The sequence below is a fragment of the Pelobates fuscus genome, chromosome 2 (genome assembly GCF_036172605.1).
Source record: "Pelobates fuscus isolate aPelFus1 chromosome 2, aPelFus1.pri, whole genome shotgun sequence".
NCBI lineage: Eukaryota > Metazoa > Chordata > Amphibia > Anura > Pelobatidae > Pelobates > Pelobates fuscus.
The window spans coordinates 413,547,995-413,572,120 of NC_086318.1; positions in this window are offsets into that span (position 1 = coordinate 413,547,995).

Consider the following 24,126-nt stretch of genomic DNA (forward strand, 5'->3'; position numbering starts at 1 on the left):
CTGGAAGCAGACATAACTATCAAAGAAATATAGGAGGCGATCAAGACTTCCAAAATGAGACCAGACGGTTCTCACTCAGATACTATAACGTGTTTTGGCATACCTTACAACATCATCTACTGTCATCTTTAAACTCTTTACGTCAGGGGGGGGGAAATTGGGGAGGTACTCCTTGGCAGCACAAATCACCATATTACCCAAAGAAGGGAAATAAAAAGAATATTTCTCAAGCTATTGGCCGATATCTTTGGTGAACTGTGATCTTAAAATATTGGCCAATATACTGGCATTTTGCCTTAAATTACTTTCCCTGGTATGCCCTGATCAAAGCGACTTTCTGCCTGGTAGAGAGGCCAAAGAAAATACCATAAGACTTTTCAACATAATGCATCTAACTCAGGAATCGACATGTCCATTAATTCTTTATTCCACAGAAGTGGAGAAAGCTTTTGACAGGGTAGACTCCACCCTGTAGCAGTTAATCCTTGCCAGAGCCCAACCTGCCCCATTTAATAAGTCATACTGGCAAGATGCCCTGTAAATGTTACATATGCTTCAAATATCAAGAAATAATCTATAAAATAGTAACAAACTGATACAACACTCTACAAAAAACTCCACAAATTCTTCCTGGAGACTATGGACCGATGCTAGAGGGCAGTCAGATCACTATCGTATATCTTCTGGGACAGCCCAGTCCTAGTACCCCACTTGAGGAGGGTTTAAAATGTTATGAGTCTGACCACAGTGGCAGATGAGGCTGTGGACTTTCATTCTGCAGATGCGCTACTGAGCAGTACTAAGTTACCCATCTCCAAAGATAAAAAACAGAAAAACCCTATCCAAACATTTCCTAACTGCTACTAAATTGCTAATCCCTGATCTCTGGTTGCAAAGAGGACTGCCTTCACAACAGAATTGGCAGGACCAGGTGAAAGAGATCTGCCAGATGGAGGAATGTACAGCTGCATTAAAAGGCCATTTTGACGAGGGGGTCTGGAGAACCTGGAAGTTCTATCTGAACACTAATAGGTAAATAAATGAGCTGGCACCAAGTGAGGTCCGCATCCTTGACACTATTTGGTTTTAAGACACAGGTTCACCCCTCTGTTTTTTCTCTCTCTTTATATCTTTCTACCTCTACTTTTTTCTCTCGATTCCTTTCTTTTGTTGCCTATTGCTGACACAACATGGTGCCTTGCACCCCCCCCCCCCCCCACATATGGTTGTCAAGCAGAAGGCCTGAAATAACATAGTAGGGGTTAACATAGCTTTTTGGTACAAATTTCTTTATGTAGACTTTCCACTCTATTGTTGATTGTACTACTTTCCAACTGGTATTGGAATGGTTCTACATGAAGCATGACTTGACATGTTTTTTGTTTCTTACTATGTCTGATTTAAATCTTGAATCTTGAAAATAAAGATTGTCAAAAATTAAATAAAAAATAAGGAACTTTAAGACCAAAGTTATTGATATTGGTGAATGAGGTGGGCCATTTGCCTTTTTGTCACAGCCCCTTTTAAGAGTGCAACCTGGACAATAGAAGAAAGAATCTGCTACATATATCCAAACGTTCTGTCTGATCTCATGTGACCTTGGAGAGGAGAAATGTGTAAAATGAAGAAGCAGGTGTCCAAAGACTGGCTTGTGCATCTTGTGATAGATGTTGTCCACAGTGGCTTGTGCATCTTGTGATAGATGTTTTGCGATAAGTGTTGTACCTCGGGCTTCTATAGTCTATAAACAGTATAAACAGATTTATGATATATGTAAACAGAGATATAGAACTCTGACAAGGTATGCCCTGTTATTGTGCCCCTACCATATTTTCTGAAGCACTTGCTATGAGGTTATTTAGTAAAATAAAAATTGTGTAGAAATGATCATGATCTTGCCCTCCAAGTGCGCACAGGTGGGTTCTCCACCCGCTAGTACCGTTAAATGCAGCAACAACAGATCCCCTGAGGGAATGGACATCCAGAATTGAGCAGGTAAGTAGAAGTTCATGTTGTATTCCATCTGATAATAAAATGGTCAGTACAACTTAGCGACAATAGCCACACGTTTCATGCCTACAAGGCACTTCCTTTAGAAATGGTCCCAGCTATTAAAACAGCTGAATTCTGACAATCGTCTAAAGTTTGTAATTCCCCACAATTCCCATTTTACACTGTTATTCCTTAAATTTTAGCCAAGCTTACCTACCAGCTAGTTTAGCTTAATTTTACCCACTTGAGTTATAGTTCACTACATTTTGAAGTTTGGTGAATAAGTCTGTATGTGGATAATCCATGAGTGTTAAATGCTTTAGCCAGAAATGCTGCTTTCCCAAGAGTTGTTTTGTGCATTAAGCTTGCCTTTATAGGGTTAATATGCCATTTATACATCCTTGTAATTTAGCTTGTCTTTACAGGAGGTTTGTTTTGATGTCTTGGTTTTCTACCGAATTGGAACTTGAAATGTGTCCTGCGCTTAGTATGGGCAGCTAGTGATGAGACCCCCTAGGGATAAAGGCTGCTTCTGTAAAAATGAATGTCACTTGTTTTGTGTCTGTACAGAGAACCAACATAGAATGTTAAAGTGAAACAGGATTTTTCATGTTATGTTTACTTATTCCCAATATATAACAAATATGTCGCTGATACCCCTGTAGGCACAGTGAGCACAGGGTCCACATCTGGATTACCCTTTTTACTTCAGGTTTTCAGAGTTCTCATATTCTTTGTTTTGTTGCAATGCATTAACTTGGCTCTCCCCGAGTTAAAAGGGTAATCCAGATGTTGACCCTGTGCTAGAGGGGTATCAGCTACATCTCACTGGCAAGGCCCAAAGAAGGTTGAAACAATCATCTGGGGTTGCTGTATCTCTTGTTCAGAGGGAACTTGCTGGCGTTTCGGTTCTGGACTGCCCTCACGGGTGGGATCAGTCTGATATGCTTCAGAAAATGTTCTCTCTGTAATGGCACAAAAGAGCAAAAACAATTTTGAGACCTGAGCTGTGATTTACCGAAGGGCAAGCTACTGAGTTTCTCTAAGGTTTTGTCAGAGTTCTCATATTCTCTATTTTTATATTATGTAAAAACCATTAATATAATTTATAGGTTGTTTTCATTGTTTTATTCAATAGTGTAATTGCCAGAGAATTTAAAGGAACGCATTAGGCAGGAATTGACCTACAGATACACACTCCCAAACACACAGTCACACAAATACACATTTACATGCTCACACTTTTTGCTCCTGTGTAAATCTATAGTTAGAACCAACCTCCTGTTTGTCTGACCGATTGGGTACAGGGACATGACTTCCTAGCTGCTTGGGGCATCTATATCCTCCCAGCGTTCAAGCGCAAAATGTAAGGGAAGCTGCGCCAATGCAGCTTTTTAAAGGGACGCTATAGTCACCAGAACTACAGCTTATTGAATTTGTTCTGGTGAGTAGAATCATTCACTTCATGTCAGGGTACCTGAGGTCTCTACCTCTGGGAGAGGTAGAGACTTAGATGTCTATCCATCCGGACGGTCTGTTTCCCATGTTCCTCGCGGTCCACCCGGTCACATAAACGCCGGCCGCGAGGGAGTCACTTCCTTTTGTAGCATGACGTCCGGAAGTCGACGTCATGACGCCAACCCGGAACGACCTGTCACTCAATTGTTTGGAGACTAATCAGGACTCGTCGGAGGCGTGTCTACCCCTCTGAGCCAGGGTATTTAACAGTGCTTCTCTCATTTGCTCATTGCCCTGTCGTGGTTCTAGCCTGCCTAGTCACACAGTGCTCTGGTATTTTCTGTTATCCCTTTGGTTCCGACCCGGCTTGTTTGACTTACTCTGTTTACCTCTGTTATCCTTGACCCGGCTTGTTCCTCGCTTACCTGTCCTCTCGTTCCCTCGACCTCGGCTTGTCTCTGACCATTCTCTATATTCTCTGTACGTTAGTCCGGCCATTCTAAGGTCCGGTATACGTATCCTGTCCTGTTTGTACTCTGCGTGTTGGATCCCTGTCCCGATCCTGACATTACGACAGGGCCAATGGATCCTGCAAGTACAAACAGTCAGCTTGGCCTCTCTGATCCTAGGTTCGAAGCCATGGAACACAGAATGGATCAAATGGCCCTAGCGCTACAGGCGTTATTATCTCGTGCCAATAATCCACCAGAGGAGACACGTACTACTTCTATCTCCCCTGTAAGTTCTGGCCTAGAGGTAGCCACTGTAGGTGCCTCCTCCCGCATTACCCCACCAGTACGTTATGGTGGTTCACCTGAGAAGTGTCGTGGTTTTTTAAACCAGATTAGTATCCACTTTGAATTGCAACCTCGTTCCTATCCTACAGATAGGGCAAAGGTTGGATTTATTATCACCTTACTCATTGAGAAAGCTCTGAGATGGGTCAACCCACTATGGGAGAACGATAACCCGTTAGTATATAATTATAATGCCTTTGTAGCTGCCTTTAGAAGAACTTTTGACCCCCCTGGTAGAAAGGTCAATGCAGCCAGATTACTGTTGCGCCTGAGACAGGAGAACCGAACACTTGTGGATTATGCACTAGAGTTCAGGTCTCTGGCGTCAGAAGTTAAGTGGAATTAGCAGGCTTATATAGATGTATTTTTGAATGGGCTATCAGACGTAATCCTTGATGAGGTTGCTACTAGAGAACTCCCTGAAAATTTGGAGGATTTAATTTCGTTCATTTCTCGTATTGATGAGCGTTTAAGAGAGAGACAAAACACTCGAGAGAGGAACCTTAGACCTTCCTTTAAATTAGCTCCCGCATTTCAAAGTCCTGATTCCACTACCTCACTGTTTCCTGAACCTATGCAGATAGGCAATACTCGCCTCTCAGAAGAAGAGAGACAGTACAGGAGAAGAGAGGGATTATGCATGTATTGTGGAGTCAGAGGTCACTTACGCCTGAATTGTCCTAATCGCTCGGGAAACGCTCGCACCTAAGTTTCTCTAGAGGACAGGCCTTGGGTGTTTCTATTTTGTCCTCTACTCATAATTATAAAGATCACAGGCTTCTGCTACCAGTTTCTTTAACTTGGGAGAAGGGAGTACTAAAGACTATGGCTTTGATAGATTCCGGAGCTGCTGAGAATTTTATCGACCAAGCCTTTGCTACTAAACACACTATCCCATCCCAGTTAAGGGATACACCCTTGGCCGTTGAGGCCATAGATGGTAGACCTTTACTTGAGCCTGTTATCTCCCGTGAGACCATACCCGTTAACTTAACTGTTGGTATCTTACACGAGGAGGAGTTATCACTTATGCTCATTTCGTCCCCTTCTGTCCCCATAGTCCTGGGGTACCCTTGGTTAAAAAGACATAACCCTATTATCGATTGGGAGTTAGGGGAGATACTCTCATGGGGCCAGGGCTGCCAGGAGAGGTGTTTACGCAGGGTTTCTCCATTGGCTGTAATAAACACACCAGGTACTTCCACTCAGTCTACAGAGAGACAGATACCGTCTCTCTACCAGGACTTAAAAGCAGTATTCGACAAGAAGACCTTACCTCCACACAGGTCATTTGATTGTAAAATTAAGCTTCTACCTGGTACTATGCCTCCGAGGGGCAATGTATATCCTCTATCCACTCAAGAGAACTCAGTTCTAGAGGAATATATTTGTGAGAATCTAGAAAAAGGATTCATTAGGAGATCCTCTTCTCCCGCCGGGGCTGGTTTTTTTTTCGTTAAAAAGAAGGATGGCACTCTGAGACCTTGTATTGATTGCCGAGGTTTGAATAAGATAACCATCAGAAATGCCTATCCGTTTCCTTTGATTACCGAGCTGTTTGATCGTTTAAAGGGCTCTAAAATTTTCACCAAGTTAGATCTCAGAGGGGCGTATAACTTGGTGAGAATCCAGCATGGACACGAGTGGATGACAGCGTTCAATACCCGTTATGGTCACTATGAATACACGGTTATGCCATTTGGTCTTTGTAATGCTCCGGCAGTATTTCAGGATTTGATTAATGAAGTTCTTAGGGAGTTTCAACATGATTGTGTTATTGTATACCTGGATGACATACTTATACACTCTAGGGACATTGAGACCCACCACAGACAAGTCAGAAAGGTATTGCACAAACTTCTGCAACATGGCTTATACTGTAAATTGGAGAAATGCAGTTTTGACTAGTCTCAGATAGACTTTCTTGGTTACGTGATTTCTGGGGAAACTCCAATCTATTTTAGATTGGCCATTGCCTAAGGGACTCAAGGCGATTCAGAGGTTTATTGGTTTCTCTAATTATTATAGGCGCTTTATTAAGGGTTACTCTTCTATTATTGCGCCTATTACCAATATGACCAAACAAGGGGCTGATACTAAGACCTGGTCTACTGAGGCCCTTGTTGCTTTCAAGACTCTCAAGGAATTTTTTGCTTCTGCCCCAATTTTAGTCCATCCTGATACGACTCTGCCATTCCTACTCGAGGTCGATGCCTCTGAGACGGGAGTAGGTGCTGTTCTGTCACAAAGGTTAGGGGTGGACAAACCGTTACATCCTTGTGTTTTTTTCTCTAAGAAACTATCTGGTCCTGAAAGCAAATATGACATCGGTGACAGGGAACTGTTAGCGGTCATTATGGCCCTAAAGGAGTGGAGACATTTATTAGAAGGGACCTTACATCCTGTTACGATTCTAACGGACCACAAGAACTTGTCCTATATTGGGGAGGCTAAGCGCCTATCCGCCAGGCAAGCTCGTTGGTCCTTATTCCTGACTCACTTCAATTATGTGCTTACTTATAGACCTGGTTCTAAGAACTCTAAAGCCGATGCTTTATCTCGCCAATATGAACCGTCCACTATAGCTGAGCCAGTTCTTTCCTCGATAGTTCCTAAATGTAATATCATCGCTAACACGAATCTCAGGATTCATTCTCCGTTGCTTGCTGAGATCATGAAGTTACAACATCTAGCTCCTAAACAGACTCCTGGGGATAGACACTTCGTTCCTCCTGCTCTCCAACTGGAGGTGTTAAGGTGTTTCCACAACAGCAAGGTAGCTGGGCATCCTGGCATTCGCAAGACGTATGCTTTAATCTCCAAAGATTTCTGGTGGCCTGCTTTACGTAAGGATGTTAAGGATTTCATCGGTACGTGTGAGGTCTGTACTAAGACTAAGCAACCTCATACACTCCCATGTGCATTTCTGCATCCCTTAGAGGTTCCAGAGAAGCCATGGTCCTGTTTAGCTATGGACTTCATTGTCGATTTACCTATCTCTAAAAAACAGACTGTTATCCTCACCGTGGTTGACAGATTCACCAAGATGGCTCACTTCGTTCCTCTGCCTAAACTCCCATCTTCCCCCGAATTGGCAGAGATATTCGCAAGGGAGATTTTTCGTTTACATGGGATACCCTCCCAAATTGTGTCTGACAGAGGTTCCCAATTTGTTTCCCGTTTTTGGAGGTCCTTCTGCTCTCAACTGGGTATCAAATTGAATTTCTCGTCTGCCTATCATCCTCAGTCTAACGGAGCTGCTGAACGCACCAACCAAAAGATTGAACAATATCTACGTTGTTTTGTTTCTGAACACCAGGACGATTGGGTTGGTTTGATTCCTTGGGCGGAGTTTGCACACAACAATCTCGTTTGTGATTCTACTCATTCAAGCCCCTTCTTCATGAATTATGGCTTTCATCCATCTATTCTTCCCTCGGCTTCTCCTTCCCAAGGGTTACCGTCGGTTGATGTTCATGTTGCCAATTTGAGGAAGTTGTGGGATCAGACTCGACAAATTCTTCTGCACAATTCTATGCTGGTTAAGAAACACGCTGATAAACGTAGGCGGCTCCGGTGTTTGTTCCAGGTGATAGAGTATGGTTGAGTACAAGAAACATTCGTTTAAAAGTGCCTTCCATGAAGTTCGCTCCTCGCTATATTGGACCTTACAGGGTGCTGACTCGAATTAACCCAGTTGCGTATCGTCTAGCTCTTCCATCTGCCTTACGCATCCCTAACTCATTTCATGTTTCATTGCTGAAACCACTAGTCTGTAACAGATTTTCCTCCACGGTCTCCTCCCCTCGCCCTGTTCAGGTGGAGGGTCAGGAGGAGTATGAGGTTAACGCTATCATCGATTCTCGAATCTCTCGGGGGAGAGTACAATATCTGGTCGATTGGAAGGGATATGGTCCTGAGGAGAGGAGTTGGGTGCCTCAAGAGGATGTTCATGCTCCTCGTCTCCGCAGGGCGTTTCACTTCCGCTTCCCATCTCGTCCCGGTTCATTCCGCCCGGTGGGCGTATCTGAGAGGGGGGGTACTGTCAGGGAACCTGAGGTCTCTACCTCTGGGAGAGGTAGAGACTTAGACGTCTATCCATCCGGACGGTCTGTTTCCCATGTTCCTCGCGGTCCACCCGGTCACATAAACGCCGGCCGCGAGGGAGTCACTTCCTTTTGTAGCATGACGTCCGGAAGTCGACGTCATGACGCCAACCCGGAACGACCTGTCACTCAATTGTTTGGAGATTAATCAGGACTCGTCGGAGACGTGTCTACCCCTCTGAGCCAGGGTATTTAACAGTGCTTCTCTCATTTGCTCATTGCCCTGTCGTGGTTCTAGCCTGCCTAGTCACACAGTGCTCTGGTATTTTCTGTTATCCCTTTGGTTCCGACCCGGCTTGTTTGACTTACTCTGTTTACCTCTGTTATCCTTGACCCGGCTTGTTCCTCGCTTACCTGTCCTCTCGTTCCCTCGACCTCGGCTTGTCTCTGACCATTCTCTATATTCTCTGTACGTTAGTCCGGCCATTCTAAGGTCCGGTATACGTATCCTGTCCTGTTTGTACTCTGCGTGTTGGATCCCTGTCCCGATCCTGACACTTCAGGACTTTTGCTGTAAACACTGTCTTTTCAGAGAAAATGCAATGTTTACATTACAGCCTAGTGATAACTTCACTGGCCATTCCTCAGATGGCTGTTAGAGATCCTTCCTGGGTCATGGCTGCCTAAAATGCTCCAAACATTCAGTATCTCCACCCTCTGCATGCAGACACTGAGACACTGAACTTTCCTCATAGAGATTCATTGAGTAAATTAATCTCTATGAGGAGATGCTGATTGGCCAGGGCTGTGTTTGAATTGTGCTGGCTCTGCCCTGATCTGCCTCCTTGTCAGTCTCAGCCAATCCTATGGGGAAGCATTGTCATTGGACCAGGCCACCACTTCTGATGATGTCAGTAGACTGCTTTTTTTTGGGGGGGGGAGGGGGGCAAACAGCATGCAGATCCACAGCTTCTGGCTTGAATACAGTAAGATTTTGCTATATTTATGGAGGCATGAGGGGCCCAGGGCGGCTAGATGTTGCTTTTAAAACCATAGGGTCAGGAATACATGTCTGTATTCCTGACCCTATAGTGATCCTTTAATGTTACTGTCTCCCAAACCAGAATGAACCATGACCATAGTCTGCAAGTTAAAGCAAATGAGGTAGCTACAAAATTGTGTGTGTAGTATCTCTCAGCACCATAGCAGAAACTGCCATTTATTCTTTATGACATCTGGGTTCCATATTGTATATCTCTTAATGTAGGAACCATGGGATCTAGAACTGGGTTGGTCAAGAGGGGGTGGCAATGGGGGGGCAAGCCTGCAGTCAACCAGACTGACCTCCTTTCTCCGGGTATTCCCACTCAGTGCTACCGGGTGCCAAGTGCTGGAGCCTATACCATAAACTTTGTAGGTATAGAGCAAGTGCTTTTAGTGATGAGTCGAGGTCAAATTTCTTTAAGTCAGTCCAGAAAAAGGGTTAAAATAAATAGAGCAATCCAATATACCAATCTGTGTCATTAATCAGGAATCAGTCAGTGATATAAAGGGAGAAGATAAAGAATAGTCTGTAATAAAGCGCTACGGAATTTGATGCCGCTATATAAATAATACAATAATAATAAATAATAATAATACAAGCAGAGGTTAAGAAGATAGGATCCAGCGATTCCAAAGGGATGAAGATAAGGAAAGTCCAAAGCTGTTTTCCGGTAGTCAAGTCCACAATAAATAGATTCCTCAAATAATGTCTGAAGCTGATGTAGTGAAGCCCATAGAAGAGGTAACTGGTGCAAGAAGAAAGTCAGGAACAGAGCGATCATCATGCGGAATACAATAACAGTGCATGGAAACACTGACGGAGCACACTTTTGTTACGTAACGTGGCAACCAACAGACACAGTAATTGTCACGATTCGGGGAACCAAACACGCTAATACACACACACACACACAGAAAAGGTGCAGTACCGGACCTTAGAGTGGCCGGGCTAAGCACACAAAGAATAGTCAGGAGACAAGCCGAGTAAGGGGAACCAGAAGTCAGAATAACGAGAAACAAGCCGAGGTCAAAGGGTAGCAGAAAGTCACAAAGTCAGATAAACACGCCAGAGAGTACGTAACCAGAAACACAAGTTCAGTAGCAATACTAGCAAGCAAAGACCACAACAGGGCAGGGAGGAACAGGAAAGGTAAGTATTTAAACCATAAGGTTAATTCTGATTGGATAATTTCCAATCAGAATTAACAATCACACATGGGAGGTATCTAGACCTCCCACTGTGATTGAGGCACTGTGGCTTTAACGCCGGGTCAGGTGGCTGACCCCGTCGTGTAATAAATTGGGCGGTCTCCCAGCGTGCAGCGTCATGCATGCTGCCGCTGGGGGACGTGGAGGAAGGCGCGGGCGGCATCCGTGGCTGGGAGGATGCCGCCCGCCGAGCGCATGGCAGGAAGGGGACCGCAGACGGCTGGAGGGTGAGTGCCGTGAGCGGACTGCAGCCTCCCCTCGCAGCCACCCGCGGGATCCTGACATTACCCCCCCCTCGAAGACCGCCCGGAAGGCGGGAAGCAGAAGGCTTCAAAGGAAACCGGGCATGAAAGGAGCGGACCAAAGAGTGAGCGTGCAAATCAGAGCTCGAAACCCAAGATCGCTCCTCAGGGCCATAACCCTTCCAATCCACCAGATATTGCAGCCGACTTCTAGAAACACGAGAGTCGAGAAGGGCAGCCACTTCGTACACGTCACTAGGGACAGTGGGGGGGAAACGGGCCGCCCGAGGGGACGAGAAAACCGGTTACACAGCAAGGGCTTCAAAAGCAAGACGTGAAACGTGTTTGGAATACGCATGGAAGGAGGCAAGTCCAGGGAGTAGGAAATGGGGTTAATCCTACGCAACACCAAGGAACCTGGGAGCGAATTTAATCGAGGGAACCTTGAGACGGAGGTTCCTGGAGGACAACCATACCCTATCACCTGGAACATAAGAAGGGGCCGCACCCCTACGGCCAGGGCCGGACTGGGAAAAAAATTAGGCCCGGGCATTTTTCAATCAGAGCGGCCCCCTAAGAAGAGCCAGAGAGGGTGTGTTTTGTCATCACTAATGACAATCACGCCCCCTCTCAAAGTGAGCATGTTGGTTCAATACACAGAGCCCCGCTGAAGAGCTCTGGCATTAGAAAAAGGCCCTGTATTTGTTCTGCGCAGCGCAAGCAAATTTAATAACATGCTTGCGCTGTGTTTGCTTTTAAATTGTCTCTGGTGTCTCCACAGGTGAGATACCAGAGGACAAAAGGGCCAGGAAAGTGTATGGTGCATGTGGGATTGCATGTGTGTAGAGTGTGATGTGGTATTGTGTAAATAGGTCAATTTAATTTGTGTTTGTGGTGTAATATGTGTGGCATGGGGCTGTAGAGAGTGTGTGTATAGGGGGCATAGTGTTATAGGGGATGTAGAGAGTGTGTGCATACGGGTTGTAGTGTGTGTGTATAGGAGACGTAGTGTGTGTAGGGGTTGTAGAGAGGGTGTGTTTAGAGAATGTTGTATGTGTTTGCTGACAAGGAATGTAGTGTGTGTGTAGGTGGTGCAGTGTGTGTGTGTGTAGGAGATCTAGTGTGTAAATGACCAAGAGTGTGTATAGGAGATTCTGTTTGTGTGTGTGTGTGTATATAGAGGATTAAGAGTGCATATAGGGTAAGGGATCTAGCGTGTATCTGGAGCGTAATGTGTGTAGTGGTGCAGTGTGAGGGGTGCTGTAGTGTGTGTGTGTATATATGTATATATATATATATATATATATATTTGGACGTATTGTATGTGTGAGGGGCGCAGTGTGTGTGTATGTAAGAGGGGTGCTGTGTGTGAGGGTGTTTTTATCTGCCATCACATTCTAGGTTTCTAATTTTCTTTGTCTTTTAACTCACTGAGGGTTATTTTATATAATATATATATATATATATATATATATATATATATATGTGTGTGTGTGTGAGCGAGGGTGATGTCTGTCTGAGGGTGATGTCTGTCTGAGGGTGCTGTGTGTGAGTGAGGGTGCTGTGTGTGTCTGGGTGCGCTCTGTGTGTCTGGGTGCGGTGTGTGTGTGTCTGGGTGCGGTGTGTGTGTTTGGGTGCTGTGTGTGTGTTTGAGTGCTGTTTGTGTGTGTCTGGGGGTGCTGTGTGTGTGTCTGGGGGTGCTGTGTGTGTCTGGGGGTGATGTGTGTGTGGCTGGGGGTGATGTGTGTGTGAGGGGGCTGTTAGTGTTATTTTTTTATTTAAATGCAAGTATTTTTTTTATTAAATAAAAAAATCACACTAACAGCCCCCTCACACACACATCACCCCCAGCCACACACACATCACCCCCAGACACACACACATCACCCCCAGACACACACAGCACCCCCAGACACACACATAGCACCCAGACACACACACAGCACCCAGACACACACACAGCACCCCCAGACACACAAAACTTTTTGAAAAGAAACAACAGGGATGGAGGGGTTTGTCATACGACAACCTCTGTGACAGTACTGCTCCCACACCCGATTCAGAAGCATCTACTTCCATAACAAAGGGAAGAGAAGGATCAGGGTGGTGTAGCACTGGAGCAGAGGCAAATGCTTTCTTGAGAGTTTCGAAGGCCTTAAGAGCTTCAGGAGTCCAAACCCTAGGGTGTAGACCTTTTTTTGTCAGCTTCGTTATAGGAGAGATAAGCGGAGAAAAGTTTTTTATAAATTTCCTATAATAGTTGGCAAATCCTATAAAACATTGGATAGCCTTAAGTCCTTGGGGAAGTGGCCAGGACAGTATGGCTTCCAATTTAGCAGGGTCCATACTGAAACCCTGTTCAGTAATTATATATCCCAGGAATTGCACAGAGGTCTGATCGAACAAACATTTTTCTAACTTACAATAAAGTCCGTTCTGTAATAATTTTTTAAGCACCATCCTAACATGATTATGGTGTGACTTCAGATCAGGAGAATATACAAGAATGTCGTCAAGGTACACCACAGCACAGACATGCAATAGATCCCTAAAGACATCATTTATGAGGTCCTGAAACACAGCAGGAGCATTACACAGTCCAAACGGCATGACCAGATATTTGTAATGCCCACTACGCGTATTGAACACTGTTTTCCACTCGTCATTCTCCTTTATACGGACAAGGTTATAAGCCCCCCTGAGGTCTAATTTAGTGAAGTACTTAGAACCTTTAACACGATCAAACAACTCAGTGATGAGGGGGATAGGGTAGGCGTTTTTAATCGTTATATTGTTCAGACCCCTGTAGTCTAAACATGGCCTCAAGTCGCCCTCCTTCTTTGCCACAAAAAAGAATCCAGCACCAGCAGGAGAGGAGGACCTTCTAATAAAACCTTTACTCAAGGATTCCCGTATGTACTCCTCCATGATCTGGTTTTCTTTCTCAGAAAGAGGGTAGACCTTACCCCTAGGAGGCATAGTACCCGGTAACAGGTTTATGGCACAGTCATACTCATGATGTGGAGGTAGCTTATCTGCCTCCCTTTTTTCAAAAACCAATGCAAGGTCTGCATACACAGAAGGGACAGAAACAGAAAGTGGTTTAGCCGTGGGCACATTGAGTGAACAAACAGGACGTACATGAGCCATACAGTCTCGTTGACAAGATTCCTCCCAGGAGAGTATATCTAAACAACCCCAATCAAGTACAGGGTTGTGTTTTACTAACCAGGGAAAACCCAGAACGATGGAGGCAGTAGTGGAGTCAATTATTTGGAAGGTTAACCTTTCCTTGTGCAAAGCACCCACAGACATAACTATTTCTTGGGTTTCATGGGTTACCAGAGGTTTCTCAAGCGGTCTACCATCTATGGCCTCAACAGCCAAGGGTGTGGCCTTTTGGATCAAAGTCAAGGTTGCGGTTTTGGCAAAGTTCTCATCCATAAGGTTGTCTGCTGCACCTGAATCGATCAAGGCTTTGGTTGTTATAGTGGGTTTATTGACCAAAAGAAAAAAACTTAATAAACGGTCTGGAGATGGACACATGAGGGGACAAAGTCATAACACCCGAGGCAGACCCCTCTCTAGGCCTTAGGTGCTGTAGTTTCCCTGTACTTTAGGGCAGGCATTACAGTGGTGCCGCCTCTTTCCACAATAAAGGCATAACCCCTCCCTTCTACGGTACGCTCTTTCAGCCTCAGTTAACCCCGTAGCACCCAATTGCATGGGTTCAGGGGATGGTTGCCTAGGAGCGGGTAGTGCTAGTAATGCAGTACTGGGTAGAGCAGGTAACACCCGTGTATCCAGCCGTCTTTGACTACGCCTCTCTCTAATACGGTTATCAATAAGAATCATATAGTCTATAACATCATCTAGAAGAACAGGCAATTCCCTGGATGCTATTTCATCCAGTATGTAAGCGGCCAAACCCTCCTGAAAGGCTGTTACGAGGGCGTCATTATTCCAAACCACTTCGGCTGCTAGAGTGCGGAATTCGATAGTGTAATCCGCTACAGATCTGTTACCCTGTCGGACCCTAAGCAGAGCTTTGCCAGCAGAAGCAACCCTACCGGGTTGATCAAACGTGCGTTTGAAAGCTGTCAGAAAATCTGCAAAGGACATAGGAGACGTATTTTCCCACATGGGGTTGGCCCATGCTAAAGCTCTCCCGTACAAGTGGTTTATCAAAAAGGCGATTTTAGATCTGTCAGTGGGATAGGAACGTGGATTCATCACCAAATGGATGTCAATTTGGTTGAGGAAAGCACGACACAATGCTGGGTCACCGCTGTAGCGCTGCGGCGGCGTCATATGAACTACATGAGCAGGAACGGGTACTGGAGTGGGAATGGGTTCGGGCACAGCAGCAGCAGCCTCCTGAACGGCAGGTTGCAAGTGTGCAGTACGAGCCAGTATGGTTTGCAAAGCTTGAGCAAACTGATCCATACGGTGGTCTAAACCATCCATTCTAGCCTCCTGATTAACTAGGAGCTGTGGTATGTCAGCAGGTTCCATTATGGCCCTGTTGTAATGTCACGATTCGGGGAACCAAACACGCTAACACACACACACAGAAAAGGTGCAGTACCGGACCTTAGAGTGGCCGGGCTAAGCACACAAAGAATAGTCAGGAGACAAGCCGAGTAAGGGGAACCAGAAGTCAGAATAACGAGAAACAAGCCGTAGGGTAGGAGAAAGTCACAAAGTCAGATAAACAAGCCAGAGAGTACGTAACCAGAAACACAAGTTCAGTAGCAATACTAGCAAGCAAAGACCACAACAGGGCAGGGAGGAACAGGAAAGGTAAGTATTTAAACCACAAGGTTAATTCTGATTGGATAATTTCCAATCAGAATTAACAATCTAGACCTCCCACTATGATTGAGGCACTGTGCCTTTAACGCCGGGTCAGGTGGCTGACCCCGGCGTGTAATAAATTGGGCGGTCTCCCAGCGTGCAGCGTCATGCATGCTGCCGCTGGGGGACGTGGAGGAAGGCGCGGGCGGCATCCGTGGCTGGGAGGATGCCGCCCGCCGAGCGCATGGCAGGAAGGGGACCGCGGACGGCTGGAGGGTGAGTGCCGCGAGCGGACTGCAGCCTTCCCTCGCAGCCGCCCGCCAATTAGACAGACTTGGGTGCTGATTTCAGCTAAAGCAGAGGTCTTCCCAATATAATATCTTAACAACAAAAATATAACTGCACCCGTCTATCATTGATGGATACATATAAAATACAGATTTTATCATATTTTAGCATCATCTCGTCAAAAACAAGCTATTGTCTTCATCTGCAAAATTTGAGATATAGTTTTCTGCCTCTACCTCAATGTCATTATTAATCAAATTAAACATGAGTGCTCTGGGTCCATCCTTGTCTCCGGTACTTGGCGCCACTTTTAATTCTGTATCATGGTGTCTTGTGATGCATTTAACCACATGCAGGGAGCAGTAATAAAACCTGTGTCTATATTTGGACACAAGCGAGATACAATTTCTCATGTTGCGTCATTAATTCAGGACAAACAGAAAGGACGCTGCACATGTGTGAGCGTGGTCAGTAAGATTAAAAAAAAAAATCTATAATACTAAACGACTCCAGGTAAATATAGTCTGTAATAATTTACGTTCATCTATTTTTACATTTATAATTAGATGGCATTATTTAAGGCAGCCTTGTAGAATATAGAGAATATTACTATATTCCAATGCACATGATATTTCTTGAAGACTGGCAGTGAAGGATTTAGTGAGCGAGCTTTATTTTCAACGTCCTCGGCAGCTCTGAGCGTCGTTAAAGCAGTCTTACAATGGTAGCATTATGCACGGCTGCCATAGGAACCAATACCATCTCTCATCCTCATCTTCATATTTTAATTTATTCCCACTCAGCCCTGGTGCTCAGCCATTTCTGTTCTCGTATACCCATTTTTGGAACATGACTCATACTTTGAATGACATCACTGATATTCTGGGAGCAGATAGGGCACATAGAGGACCTGGACTGCGAAGGAGGAATGTTCTGCAGTGTAACACAATGTAACAGATATAAATGAAGGCAGGAGCTAAATACACTCACCTCTAAAATGTATTTGCAGGTGGTAGGTAAACTCACCTATTAACAGCATGTACAGATAGGAAATATACTCACCTGTACACCACATGTGCAGGCAGTTATATGCTCACCTGTGAACTGCATGTGGAGGAGGTAAACCTACTCACATGTTGGCAAATTGGATATAAATAAAATGTACAGGAGGTAGATGTGTTCAAATGTAAAGTACATATACAGGACATAGATATACGTACCTGTATACAGCATGTACAAATATTAGCTATATTCTCATGTGAGCTAAAAGCAGAGGAGGTAGGTACACTACTCAGTAAGCACCATGTATAGTCACTGATATAGCTTGGTTAACCTATAAATTACATGTAAAGTGTTGTAGTAGATATACTAATGTGTACGCAGAATTTGTAGCAGGTACATATCATGAAATGTAGGTAGCAGGTGCAGAAGGTGGTGGGTATACTCACATGCAAACAGCACATACGGAAGGAAGATATGTTCGAATCAAAATGCTTGTTCAGAAGGCAGATCGCCTTACCTGTATGTGATAGCAACATGTATACGCTGCAAACAGTATAGATGTACAAGGTAAATGGACATACTTGAAAACGAGAGAAATCTCAATGTATCTTTCCTGGTAAAATATTTTATAAATAAATAAGTCCATCTACCTCCTACACATTTCGTTGACACGTGAGTTTATGTACCATTTACACCTGAAAACACATACCCGTCTTGGGGGGATATAAGGGGATGAAGTGGCATGGGTAATCTTAGTGATCTCTTTAATGGGAAACCAAATCTGAAATGCCAAAATATTGTTCTCTTGACATCGTTGTAATCTGTAGTGCGAGACGCTGATTGCATATCTGGCAAAATATTTGGCACAACAGTGTCGGACAGGGTAGCAGGCAGTGAAGCTCGATTCGCTATTATCCTCTCTATTCAACACTCACCTGTGAAATAGCTATGGGCTGGGTAGGGTGGCTTAGTTACAACACCTGCACATTGTGTGATGGGGATTATTTTTCTGAGCAGTTCGTTACAAACTAGACCTCCAAAAAAATTAATAAATTAGAAAAAGTGCAATGCAGCTCTCCCAAATTCCATTATTCAGTCTTGCTCTGCAAGTTGGACGTTAAACCAATCTTATTGCAATGAGCATTGATACATTTGCAACTGACCTTTTGTGGGACCTATGGGGCAGCTTCAAAAGTGGAACATTATACCACTATCAGAATTATTGACTACAGTAAGAATTGTCTGAAATTCATAGTGAATTTCAAATTTTGGGTCAAAACAGTCAAAGTGAAAAAATTCTCCAGGGAACTGACAGCCAAGAGGGCCTGGTGTCCAGCGTAGGTGGCCGATCTCCAGACAAGGGGCATGTTCTATCCAGCCAAGTGTTACGCTACTAGGGGTGATTTGGGTTGGAACTCAACTGCAGCTTGTAATCTCCCTAATTACAATAGTGAAGAAATGGAGAATCCTTAAGTATCAATACTGTAGCTTTAAGAAAAGAGAGAATCACTGGTAACTTGATTCAACCGAAGTTTTAATAAGTATTAAACTTAAATTAATTGCATTTAGGCAATAATCCAATAAGTAGAAGTGCACGTAATCGAAAACAAAAAGTTCATTATTAAGTATTTCTTCAGAGATGCATTAAGTAACATTAGTTCATGAGAATAATCTTCAATAGGAACAATAATCAAGTAGCTAAGAATATTTGCAAAGCAAGAACAGTTCATAGTGAATAAGCATGATGGGAGTTGTCCTTCATGAGATTAGTAGATTGAAGCACTGAATGTATTTGCAAAGCAAGAAACAGTTCATAGTGAATAAGCATGATGGGAGTTGTCCTTCATGAGATTAGTAACTTGTAGCAATGAAGATTTGAGTAAGCAAGCATTAGTTCATTAATGAATGATATTGCAGACAAATAGCTGAAAGATATACTTAAGGTTAATATGGGTAGTCCTCCAATAGTCCAGAGATATGGTCCACTTGTAAAGTAGCAAAGTATCCGTTCTCCAGTAATCCTTTATGGCATGCAGCAATCCTTGCATTTGGTCAAAGGCTGGAACGGCTTGTCTGAGCTTGTGGAGAGGTAAGTCTGTCTGGTGGAAGCAGTTTCCAGTAGCTGAGCCTGTGGAGCCCACAGAGGCAGCTCACACGTTAGCTCAAACAATCAATCACCAAGCACCCTCTCTCTGGCCCAGTCTCCCTAAATACCGTCAGAGCTGTGTCAGAGGGGTGCGGGGTCCGGCTCCTCACCGCTGAGTGCCGAACCCGGAAGTGTTACTCCATGACACCAAGATGGTCTGGTGTCCAGCGGAGGTGGTCGATCTTCCGACAAGGGGCATGTTCTATCCAGCCAAGATGGTCTGGTGTCCAGCGGAGGTGGCCGATCTCCCGACAAGGTGCATGTTCTATCCAGCCAAGATTGCCTGGTGTCCAGCAGAGGTGGCCGATCTCCCGACAAGGGGCATGTTCTATCCAGTTACTCCTCTGCAGCCCCACATCCCCCACTTAATCCGGTGGGGGTATCCCAGCGGAATCTCCGGCAAACGCAAGGCAAACCTAAGATGGCCACCACACCGTAGCCTTCACGTCCTTGGATGAGCACCGTGAGTCATGCTGCCTGCAGCAGCAAGCCAGCTGACTTTTCCACCAAGTTGGACACAATCTGCGTGGACTTCCGGCAAAAACTGCAAAAGCCTGTCAAAAGGAAGCAAAGTGACAGCCCACACCGGCATTACGATGGTGAACACAAAACAGCTGACGTATACGGTATCCAGCTCAGTCATAGCCGTCCTCCTTTTTCTGTCTCTCCTGCTATTCCTCAGAATTCCCTATAGTGCCTCCCTCCCTCATGTCCTCCCCCACTCGACACTGATGGGGGTTAAAATCCTATGGGTATTTCGCAGATGCTGGATGTCCTCATGCACAGGGTGAGGACGTCCAGCATCAGTTAGGTGACTTTTGGTCACCTAACCACCTGAAAGTCCCTCTAGTGGCTGTCTGGTAGACAGCCACTAGAGGTGGAGTTACCCCTCAAGGTAATTATTGCAGTTTCTGAGAAACCGCAATAATTACACTTTCAGGTTTAAGGGGACTGGGACACTGCACCCAGACCACTTCAATGAGCTGAAGTCGTCTGGGTGCCTATAGTGTCCCTTTAAGCACACTCTCTGACAGTCACCCACACTGGCAGATACACACTGACAGTAACACACACACTCAGTGACAAACACACAGACGTCACTGATTTGACACACACACATTCACTGACACACACTCATTCATTGACAGAGAGACACACACAAACACACTGACAGACACACACTAATAGTCACACACACACTAAATGACAAACAGACTCTTACTGATTTGCCAGACACTTACAAACATACACTAACAGAAGCACATACACACACACGTGCATACACTAACAGAAGCACATACACTCATACGCACACACACGTGCATACAGTAACAGAAGCACATACACGCAAACATACACATGCATACACTAACAGAAGCACATACACTCATACATGCATACACTAACAGAAGCACATACACTCATACACACACACGTACATACGCTAACAGACGTAAATACACTCATACACACACACACACACACTGACACAAACACACACATACACTAACAGACATAAACTAACAGACATACACACACATACATAGACTAACAGACATACACACACACATACACTAACAGACACACACGCACACACACTCACAGACATACACTAACAGACATACATACAGATACATTAACAGACATACACACATACACACTAACAGACACACACATACACTAACAGACACACACATACACTAACAGACATACACACACATATACACTAACATACATAAACACATACACTAACAGACATACACACACAGACATACATATATACAAATGATTAATATTATTAAAATTAACATTGCCCACCCACCCAGTCTCCCTACCTTTTAGGAAAGCTGGCATGGATGGGGTCCAGTGGATCTGCAGTGAGGCGGGCGGCTCTCTCCCTGTCACACGCAGCGAGGGAGCTGTGTCCTCTCTGCTCCCTTTCGCCGCGTGGGTTGTCTGCTGATGCAGGGAGCCGGAATATGACGTCATATTCCGGCTCCCTGCATCAGAAAACGGCGCACGGCGAGAGGGAGCAGAGAGGACACAGCTCCCTCGCTGCGTGTGACAGGGAGAGATTTGCCCGCGGGGGGGGGGAGATTTGCCCCCCCCATGACAGAGGGAACACAGGGCATTTTCGGGCGGCATTTTAAGATTGTAGTATCTTGTAATACCTTTTTTTAATGAGAAAGGGAGGTTCTCCCGAAATCTTGTCATTACAAAATTATTTTTGTGCAAAAAATGCATAATTAAATGCATGCACTAAATAGTGATTTTCTTATTTATTTTTTTGTAATTAAAGTACTCCTTTAAAACAACTGAATCAGCACATCTGTGACCCAATCTCGAACATTGTACTTTGGGAACTTATAATGTTCCCTTATTAAAGGATGTTAATGAACCTCTCTAAAATCATTCAAAAGTGGTTCTCTGATACCAGAACCTGATCAAATGGATCCCATGACCCCAGATCTAAACATCATTGAACTTTGACAGGTAGATCTGAACTCCAAGCAGTCCACCTTTTTGAGACATGTGATAGTGATAAATTCATACAAAGTACGCACAAAGAGAAGAGGTGCCCATTCACAAGAAAAATAGATTTATCTATTTTTACTGAGTTATTCCAATAAGATGTATTTAATACTATGTTTTTGTTTAATTCAGCCTCGCAGAGCAATATTTTATTCAAACAACCACTTCTGTGTTTAGATAGTATTTTTCTCTTTTACACTTTCTTAAACCCTTACAAATCTGCATGTTTTTATCTTGCTAGTGATATATTTTTAAAGCAGGAGAGGAGGATGGTGTCCTAGCAACCAAATCGTTAAGATAAGCTCAAGTTCTCTACTAAAACCCCAATGTATTTTTTTAAACTCCCTTTAAACCATATGGTTTCATTCTTTTTTTTTTTTTTACTGTATTTATCAGAGTAACAACAACAAAGGACTTTAATCAATATCTATTCCAAATGAACGCTTTTCCAGTTTGGATAAAAAGTGTCTACATTATATACTAAAAGCAAAATGAATTAAAACAAGTGATGTCTGCTCGAGATTTAGTGAATAGGCTTCAGGTTTCATTTAAAGGGAAAGTGTCACCACTTAAAAGCAAAAAAAGTATACACCTTATACACAATGAACCAGTGGATAAACACAAGTGGGTATGTACACAATAAAAGAAATTACCCAAATATTATAAGGGAGTATGAAGATTCCTCAACATCTTCAGAAGAAACACAAATGTATAATAAAAAATCTCCCAGTATAATCTCATTGAACGTAGACAGGAGGATCAATAGAATTTTCTTTTTCCCAAGGATTCACTTAAAGGGAAAAATAAAAGAACATAGTGTACCACTTTAAGGATATAGGAAACACTTTATTGTATGCACTTACAAAATGCCAGAAAGTTAAAAGCCCATCAAATATCGTTGCCAACTTCTCGATGGATCCCAAGGTGGAAATACAGGAACCCAGATGGAAGAAGCACGAACAAAATAAAACTTTAAAATACAAAATTAAAAGTCCGTTATGTAAAGTATTCCTGCCGCCCTACGCGTTTCGTCCGTAGACTTCGTCAGGGTCATCCGGCTGGACCAATTACCTGGACTTCCGGCTGTCACCACTTACCTGGACTTCCGCACCCCACAGCGATCTCCTTACAGATGTGAGTGTTACACTTCTGTTACACCCAACTTGGGACTGCGCTCAGCCTCAGCAATCCGCTGATTTGCCCAGCTTGAGATATTTTCACGAGCAGGGGAATTGTCCCCCATGATACCGGCACACTGGCTTTGTTTTCAAGTTATCAGTGTCTGAACAGAATGACGACATGTCACTTCATTCCTGTACTCCCTAGCCAGGGGATGCAGTGAGAGGTCTCTTCGGCTCTCACTGTCTCTTAATTCAGCGACATTGAGTGTCTGCTGAGGAATTGAGAGACAGATGTGTGAAAACCTATTTTTTATTAGGTTTTTCTCCAAAGCTATACATTTGCGAGCAAAACTGTTATCACAATTCACAGATTAAATGTGCAAGCTCTTAAAAAAAAAAAGCATAAGTTAAAAATAGCATAACAGTTTCACTTTAAGACCAATTTAAAGTGTGTCTGTTATGGAACCCACAAGTCTAGTTTATTGAAAGAGGGTCAAAAATCATCTATGAAATTGGGCAAGCTGAATTGGTTTGTCTTTGGCACGGTATCTATGCGCAAACTGGATGACGGTCAAGAGATCGCTTTTACAGGCAATTATCCTGCTCGTTGTCACAGCAACTGCAGTACATGTGCTGTAGTTGCTGTGTTTACTCCTTTTCTAAGCCCATGTCACACTTTGCTAGAGGAAATTAGCCAGGGCCGGTGCACAGATATTTGTCGCCCTAGGCGCCCTTGTCGCCCCATATCCTCTGCCCACCATGTGACATCACAATGCCCCACCCATATGATCTGCCATATGAGCCAACGTCAGTGCTGCACACAATGTCTTTTCTCTGAAAAGGCAGTGTGTTTACATTGAAAAGCCGGCAGGGACAGGCTATAGACACCAGAATCAAGACATTAAGCTGTAGTGGTTCTGGTGACTATAGTGTCCCTTTAATGTGAGGTAAATTAGAGATTAGTGTCACTAATATTATACTGGATTGCCTACTTACCACCAGATGAGAACAGGAGGATGATGAAGGGCTCAGGCTGCAGTCTGGCTCCACTGGTCTGGTGTTAAAACAGGCTCTCTGGAGGCAGTGCTCGCAAAAATCAACGAACAGGAAGCAGCTCCATTTTTTGGGGCCCCTTACACAGATCATGGTCTGGGCCCCCAGGGTCTGTCCGTGAGTACGCCTACAAGGCCCGCCCATAAGCCTTAAGCCTACAAGGTCCACCCATGAGTTTGCTCACAGGAGTGTATGTGTGTAGGGGATGTGTTATGTGTTATTGTAGAGGATGTAATGTGTGTATTCTTATGGAATGTAGTGTATAGGGATACCAGTTTGTGTAAGGGATATAGTGTGTGTATAGGGGATGCAGTGTGTGCGTGTGTGCGCGTGTGTGTGTGTAAGGGATGCATTGTGTGAATCTGTGTTTGTATGTGTAAGGGATACAAGGTGTGTTTC